General features: G+C 39.9%; 1 long non-coding RNA gene across 1 annotated transcript; it reads left to right on the forward strand.

Moving 5' to 3' along the window:
• Positions 1-4,250: 4,250 nt before the first annotated feature.
• LOC131490884 (uncharacterized) lies at positions 4,251-5,937 on the forward strand. Its single transcript, XR_009251248.1, has 2 exons — positions 4,251-4,567; positions 5,435-5,937. It is a non-coding gene; the product is annotated as an uncharacterized LOC131490884 (long non-coding RNA).
• Positions 5,938-8,910: the final 2,973 nt, after the last annotated feature.

Consider the following 8,910-nt stretch of genomic DNA (forward strand, 5'->3'; position numbering starts at 1 on the left):
CAACTCTCCATGTGCAACCCAAACTCATATAATTCCTTTTGACTCAATCTACAAGGATTAACATATTCCTCCTGCTCAGAGGTTAGAGAGCTTGGAGACCGTGAGCCTACTACAGAATATATAAGTTCATTCTTAGCATCGTGAATTGTAGTACATCAGTTCCAACACCGCCTACTCTCATGGGCAGGGGCAACTTTCACTCAGTACCATTCAAGAGTAGTATTAATGCTAACAGAGGAATGCAGGGAGCAAGTGGGGAGAGGGGTAGGTAAGGAATAAAAAAAAAAAAGTAAGCAAATACATTACTTAGTTGTTACCTAATTGTTATAAATGAAAAGGACACTGCAGCTGATCTATCAGTTACTGACATCTGGGAGATTAAAGTAGCAAACTTGCAATGCACATAACAATGGCCTCTCTAGTCATCTCCCCCTCACTTACATAGAACAATATCATTTTAGTGTGACACTTATATTTTTCTATCCTTACTTTTATCTCATTGCTAGAAATCTTGGTACATGATTTTTACAATTTGCTCGTGCCAAGAATAATTTTGGTTAGGACACACTGAGTTAAATCCATCCTACCATTGCTATGGGCACTATAGTTAAGTAACAGGTTACAAATGACTACTGTGTACATTAGAGTGTCTTCAATCATGTACCACCTTGGTATTTTGCCCTGAGAAATGAAAATTTGACAATACAAGATACATTAAATATAATGTATAATATATTGGGAAGGATCTCTCAAGGGTGAACAAAAACATTTGTTTATTCATATTTGAGAGAGGGGGAAAGAGAGTGACACAGTGTGTGAGTGGGGGAGGGGCAGAGAGAGAAGGAGACAGAATCTGAAACAGGCTCCAGGCTTTGAACTGTCAGTACAGAGCCTGGCTCAGGGCTCGAACCCACTAACTGCAAGATCATGACCTCAGCTGAAGTTAGACACTCAACTGACTGAGCCACCTAGGCACCCTGAGGGTGAGTAACAACATTTTTGAGTTTTAACTTTCTAATCTGTAAATGGAAATAACATCTATCTTGCTTACCTTTCAGTGCCAGTAAAAAAAAAAAAAAAATATATATATATATATATATATATATATATATATATATGTATATATAAATTTTTAGAAACCTTGATACATTGATTTAAAAATTTATTATATTGTGGGGTGGCTCAGTCGGTTGGGCATTCAACTTCGGCTCGGGTCATGATCTCACAGTTCTTGAGTGCGAGCCCCGCATCAGGCTCTGTGCTGACAGCTCAGAGTCTGGAACCTGCTTCGGATTCTGTGTCTCCCTTTCTCTCTGCCCCTCCCCCACTCACCCTCTGTCTCTCTGTCTCTCTCTCAAAAAAATAAATAAATAAATAAATAAATAAATAAATAAATAAAAAGTGTATTATATTGCCAGTGATGTTAAATTATATTCTTTGTTGCAAGGCTTACTAAGGGTTCAGTATTGATATAGGCAGTAGTTTACTTCTCAACTATGGCTACACTTTAGAACCACCCGGATAGATTTTTAAAGGTATTAATGCTCAAGAAATAGCCCAGATTTATTTAGAATTACGATGAGTAGGGCCCAAGCTTTGGCACTTTTACAAAAGTTCCTGATTATTCTAAAGTGCAGCCAAGGTTGAGGGAACCTGTCATAACAGAAAACCATCCCCTCCTCTTTGTGGTTAAGAGACTCCAATTCAAGCAGTAGGTGAAGAGCCTTCCTTCTCAGGAGAATTGACCAAAGATGGCCACGTGACGCTAACACAGTGACCGACCATCCGCAGTTGCCCAGGACTGAGAAGGCTCCTTACACACAGGACTTTCAATACTAAGAATGAGAAAAGTCCTAGGCAAACAAGATCTAGTTGGTTTACTCCGGACCGTGATCTGATAGGCGAGTTATATATTTCTGAGAGAGGTTTTATTCCTTCCCAGCTTTTGAGCACCTGTTTTGAGGGCAAACACTCTGTCATGGACCCTTCATCCCATTGTCCGGCTTTAAGCATGGCCATGTGATGATGGGGCTGTCCCTGCTGCAGTAATCTGCATCCATGAGAAGAATGCCCAGAGGATCATAAGAGGCATGGACCCAGAGCTATGCCATAGCTGAGAAGCCGCCAAAGCCAGAATTCTGCCTATTTCCAGAACTTTTGTCAGTTTGTTGGTTTAAAGTTTAAATCATGGTTGGCTGATTTTTTTTTTCTTTCTGTGCTATTTGTAGGCATCAGCTCTCAGTGCATCCAGGGTCATAACTGTCAAAACCTCATACAATCGGCTATTTGTTTCGCATCTCAGAACCGTCTCCGGATTCTGTTCACCGCTGTCCGCTTTAAAGCTTCATCTCTGTTAGCTGTTCTGGTTTTCTGTTTTGTTTGGCTGGTTAGCCCCATGGCCCCCAACCGTTACCACCACCCGCCCTTAAGTGGAATGCAGACCGTTTTCTGACTCTGATCGGCACACCCTTGAGAGAATGGCAAGTCTGGGAACTCACATTTTGGCACGACCTTGACACTTGCAGGCAGCAGCCCCACCCCCGTTGCCTGGACCAGATCTCAGGGACGCTGTGCTGGCCCGGGGCTTCAGTCAGTCCACTGCTTTTTCTAAGAAGGTGGAAGAGGAAGAGGAGGGAGATCATCTTTGGTGTCATTTTCCCTGAATCACTGCTTCTCACACAATGCCGAAGTGTTGTTGATAAACACTTAATCGCCAAACTGAGAGAAACTGACGGAACCACATTATACCTTAGAACTTGGCGATATTAAACATGCTGAATCTCCTTCATTAATATCTCATTATGCAGAGGCGCATTTCACTCAGTGATGCCTCAGTGACTTTGCTTAAAAATAAGAACCCAGGCTCTAACTCCAAATGATGGACTCAAGCCTGTGAAACCCAGTGTGTTTTTAAGGAAGAATCGGAATGCACATGCTGTCAGACTGGCTTTGCTCTTTTTCCGTTGGCTCTTACTGAGAGCATGTGTGGCTTTCTGAGAGCCAGAGCAGCACATGTGGGTCCTGGCAGAACTCTTCTCTGTCCTGGAATCACAAGGAGGCTCCGAGGGGGCTCAGACGTCCCTAAAGTGTTCTCACCTGGCCTCTCAGCCAACTGCTTTTCTTTCCATTATTATTAAGGGAGTCAAGTTGGCAGTGACTACTTGCTCTAATGCTAAAATCATTCTTTCCACTACTGCATCATTCCTATAGTATTCGAGTGCACATAAGTCTGATACATTGGTTAAAAACGACTGTCAGCTGATAGGAGGCACGGTCTGTTTCATTTGCTTTATGTGGAACCTATCATGTGGGAATGCACATAGATGCCGTGAAACATTTGCGGTGAGAACAGGGAAGGTGTCTGGCTTCCATGCACGTAGCTGCCCACAAAAGAACATTGTTTGCCGGCAGGGAATTACACCAAGGAAGTAGCTATCTCATCTCCTTCCGTAACACCCTAGCTATGCCTGTAATGTTTGGAAGGATGGAGAGATATTGCTTATTATGGAAATGGCTTAGTAGTTAGTGATCAAGCACACTTAAGGAAGCCAAGATTGGTGTAAATGAGTTTCTTTCTTTTTCTTTCTTTCTTTCTTTCTTTCTTTCTTTCTTTCTTCTTTCTTTCTTTTTTTTTTTTCCCCTTTGATTAAAAATCAGGGCATGCCAAATGCTCATGAGATGAGCATAAGGGATTCCTTTTCTGAGCTTTCTCCATCTTTATTTCCACATCCATATTTTTGTGTTTCTTTATCCCTTTTTCTTTTCCACTTTTTTCCTTGGGTTCTTGCTCTGACTGTTGTAGTTTATTTTAATCTATTTTTTCTTTTTTTTTAATGTTTATTTATTTATTTTGAGAGAGAGGAGAATGCAAACAGGGGAGGGGCAGAGAGAGAGGGAGGGAGAGAATCCCAAGCAAGCCCGATGCTCGGCACAGAGCCTGGTGCACGGCTTGATCTCATGACCATGAGACCATGACCTGAGCCAACATTAAGAGTTAGATGCTAGGGGTGCCTGGGTGGCTCAGTCGGTTAAGCGGCTGACTTCGGCTCAGGTCATGATCTCACAGTCCGTGAGTTCGAGCCCCGCGTCGGGCTCTGTGCTGACAGCTCAGAGCCTGGAGCCTGTTTCAGATTCTGTGTCTCCCTCTCTCTGACCCTCCCCCGTTCATGCTCTGTCTCTCTCTGTCTCAAAAATAAGGTTAAAAAAAATTAAAAAAAAAAAAAAGAGTTAGATGCTCAAGTCAGCCTCAATGGAGGGGCACCTCCAATTTTTTCTTTAGTAAAGAAGACACACTGTTCTTTAGGCTTAGACCTAGTCATTTTCTCTTCTCTACCATGAAACTCCTTGCCCACTCTCTATAGCCTAGCTGGATACCTTACCTCAGAAGTCTTCCTGGCCACGAAAGGACTAGGAAGCATCATCTGTGCTTCCCCAAGACGTACCATACTATATCCTCCAACAAGTTCTTCTTTTGACTTGCCTCCCCTAGTAAACTGTCAGCGAATTCAAGGCAGGTATGATGTCATGTTCTTTGAATCTTCAGCACCATCAGCAGTGCCCCCAAATAGTAAGTACTTGATAAAGATTTGTTAAGGTAATTAAAGTCCCAAGAGAACATTATTCTATAATTTCCTGTCCGATAAAATATAAATACTTATGTAACTTGTCTGTTTGTTAGGATGAGACACACACACACACACACATATATATATATATATATATATATATATATATATATATATAGCCTACATGAGGAGCATGACATATTGTCTGACCATATGGGCACTAAATATCATTTTTATAGCCTCTTCCATTCTTAATATACCTTTTCTGATTCTTTGGTAGCCATTGTCTGTTTTGAAAATGGAGGTGGAGCGGAAGAAAAAGAGAGGCCGGAGCAAAGTTGGTATCTGACCCTAATTCACAGTGCCACGAGCATCTATATTAGAAATTACATGGATTTAAAAGAAAATTCAGAGCAAAATAGAAAAGTTAAAACCTTGAAGTCTACTCTGTTTATTACAGTCTTTCATGAAATGCCCCCATTTTCAAAATACTGTTTTCAAATTGTCTTATTTCTGTTTCCTCTTATATTGATGAGTATTAAAAATGAATCAGCATTACTAATATTCCTTCTTAGGTTACCTGATTACTAAAAAGTAAATAGTTGGCAATACCATACCCAAGATGCTCCCAGAAAGATAGTTTTGGTTTTACACGGTAATGTATGACTAGAATAATTGGACATTTATGTTGGCATTATTTTTATGTATTTGGTTTTTGTTTCTGTGTTTTGTGTTTTTTTTGTTTTTCATTTTTTTTTTAAACTGGGATAAAGATTGCTTTAGTGGTTCAGTTTCTGGTGTATGCATACAGCCACTTTAAAAGCTGTTCTTTTTGACATTCTTTCTCAATAAATGTCTCATTATTACAGTGGGATGGAAATCTAGCCAACTCCTTGCTCTCCAGATGGTTTATAAAGATTTGGAACATTCCATAAATGGAAAAACTGACCAGCTACAGAGAAGCCTCCTGCAATCCTCATCTAATTTTACAGAAAAGAAGCTTTCCTTTTGACATTTTTTCTTTGTTTTACACCTTCTAGGGCCATCTTTATTTCCCTGTAGTGTTTTTCAATCCACAGTAGAGTTGTTTCTTTTTCTTTGTGTTTTACTTTGTTATTTTGGAAACGTTAAACTTTCAATTTAGAAGAGTATAGCAAATCTCTGTGTACCCACCACTCACTTGAGAATGATGAGCTCATGGCCAGTCTGGTTTCTTCTGGACTCCTACCTACTTTTCTCAACCTCTCTGAATAGCCTGTCATTTCATCTATAAATATTTCAGTACATACCTCTAAAAGACAAGCATTCTGTCCTAATCGATACCACAGTAGTAACTAGCCCCCATTAAAGTCAAATCTTCATTCAGCGTTTACATTTCCACATTGCTTTCTTCCTTTTTTAAAAATTTTTTTAGTGTTTATTTTTGAGAGACAGACAGAGTGGGGGAGGAGCAGAGAGAGAATCTGAAGCAGGCTTCAGGCTCTGAGCTGTCAGCACAGAGCCCGATGTGGGGCTTTAACCCACGAACTGTGAGATTATGACCTGAGCTGAAGTCGGACGCTTAACTGACTGAGCCACCCCGGCGCCCCTACAAAGTCTTTTTTTAATAGAATCTTTTTTTTTAAAGTTTATTTTTGAGAGAGAGAGAGAGAGAGAGCATGAGCATGGGGGCGGTAGAGAGAGAGGGAGAAGGAATCCCAAGAAGAGTGCATGCTGTCAGCATGGAGCACAACTTAGGGCTCCATCTCAAGGACTGTGAGATCATGACCTGAGCTGAAATCAAGAGTCAGATGCTAACTACCTGAGCCAACTAGGCACCCCTACATTACTTTCTAATGAGAATTAGAAATATAAATGACCCAAACATGGAAATGTGATTGATTGATGTCACCGATTTGCTTGAATTACGTGAGATTCTCAGCCCATATGTCTTATTTGTTTCTTTGTTTCCTGTCACTTATAGTCTATTAGAATGAAGTCCATACATAGTTTCAACCTTTCGAGTAGCCACATTAAACAATAAAAAGAAATTGGTAAAAAATAATTTTAATAATATATTTTATTTACTTCCAAACAGCCACAATATTGTCATCTAAACACCATGTAAAATTATTAATTAAATATTGGGAGGATCGATTATGTAATATAAAATAACAAATGATCAAAATCCATATGCCATCAATATAAAACTGGTTAATATATTTAACAATTATTTAGGGGGCCTGTCTGGCTCAGTTGGTTAAGCATCCGACTTTTGATTTTGGCTCGGGTCATGATGTTGCGGTTCGTGAGTTTGAGTCCTGTTAATTCCCCTCTCTATCTGCCGCTCCCCCCCACTCTCTCTCTCAAAATAAATAAACTATAAAAAAGAAAAATGTAACAATTATTTGATGTAAATCGATGTGAAATTATTACACAAATGTTTTATATATATTTTTTCTCAGACTGAGTCTTCAAAACAAGTTTTTAGTTTATAGACACAGCACTTTTCAATTTGGGCTAGCCAAATGTCAAATTACATAATCACCAGAGCAGCTCTAGAGTTTCTAACCACAAAGTAATAAAATATATGGCCCTGTAGTTTCTGAAACCTTCATGTTTTTTAGTATCTTGCCCCATGTATTTGGATTTCATTCTCCCTTTTTGCCATTATCAGCCTGGTAAGCATTTTGTTTGACTTTCGTCCCTAGCCATTTTTCAGCGTAAAGGACGTGATCCTGGCCTGGTATGTTGGCTTGTTAGTTTTAGGAAGTTTTCAGCTCCAGACTCAGACTGCCCATCTGAATTTCCCCGAGCCCCTTGGCAATCTGGAGCCCCAGTATCCTCTCCCAGGTACTGCAGCTTTTCTCAGAATGGCCAGTGAGATCCCAGCAGAGTCTGAAGGCATTTTGCCAGTCCTCTGACTCTCAGGCCTGCTGAGGTTCCTAGCCTCCCCTTTGCTACTTTTTGCTGTCACTGATACTCTATCTTATATCCATTGCTGGTGCTTCCCTTCTATTCGTGTTTTGCAATCTGTGGTCATTCCTTGCCATTGTAGGTTTGTTGAAGAAGTTGACCGTGGAATTTTTTTCTATCCTATGCACTCTGCTTTTACGTCAGAAAACTAAAGAAAGAAAGAACAAACTATATCACTGCTGTCGCATCTGCCCCAAACCCTCTCTTTTGTTTTTACTTATGTATGCAGAAACATCGCATTAATTGAAGTGCCTGGGCAGTTATTAGCGGTGAATTTTGTGTGCCCATTCATTGCCTCGATTGCATTTATTAGGTATCAGACCGAGGCTATTACCCATCTTGGTGTTCAGAAGTACCATCTAGCAATGGAGATTCCTCATTAAGTTAAGGTTCAGCAAATGGTATAAGGTGCAATACTGTTTAGTATTTTTGTGTATTTAGAACCTTTAAAGGAAGAATGAAACTGGTACATGGATATTTAGAACTAAGAAACTCACTCATCACCCTAACTTGAACTTTTTTTTTTTTTTTGAGAGAGCATGCATGTGTGCACACACAAGTGGGGGAGAGGCAGAAGGAGAAAGTGATAATGTCAAACAGACTCCATGCTCGATGCAGAGCCTGACATGGGGCTCAATCCCATGCCTGTCAGATCATGATGTGAGCCAAAATCAAGACTTGGATGCTTAACTGATTGAACCACCCAGGCGCCCCTAACTTTAACCATTTTTTAAAAATGTTTAATGTTTATTTTATTATTTTTGAGAGAAACAGAGTTTGAGCATGGGAGGGGCAGAGAGAGAGACACAGAATCTGAAACAGGCTGTCAGCACAGAGCCCAATGCAGGGCTTAAACTCGGAAATGGTGAGATCATGATCTGAGCCGAAGTCAGATGCTTAATCATCTGAGCCACCAAGGAGCCCCTCACTTTAACCATCCTTAAGTGGAAAAGTGAATATGCTTTTTATCCATTTAATATTGTCATTAAGTCTAGCAATGTAATAAACATTGAGCAGATTTTCAGGCTTTTCTTCTTCTGACACAGGAGTATCGAAAAGTGAATCAACCTCGGACATTTTATTTGGCTTTGTTGTCAATATCTAGTAGGTCTAGTAGCATTCTGTGTAGGTGATAAAATTGTATTGGAGATTAAATACAACAGGTGCTCCATATATATTGCATTCAATAGATGCCTTCTTTATCCTCTGCCCATTAATGTTAGCACATGCCACATATTGTTGTATTCAGATGGGGTTATTTCATGTAAGTTTAAAAATAAATATCACAAAATGAACCACTAGGTCACTTAACTTCACAAATTAGTAGGAAATAACAAAGCTCACATTTAAAACTTGATTCTACCATGAAGGCAATAATGTAGACCACACA

This window comes from Neofelis nebulosa, chromosome 12, assembly GCF_028018385.1.
Source record: "Neofelis nebulosa isolate mNeoNeb1 chromosome 12, mNeoNeb1.pri, whole genome shotgun sequence".
In the NCBI taxonomy this organism is placed as follows: Eukaryota; Metazoa; Chordata; class Mammalia; order Carnivora; family Felidae; genus Neofelis; species Neofelis nebulosa.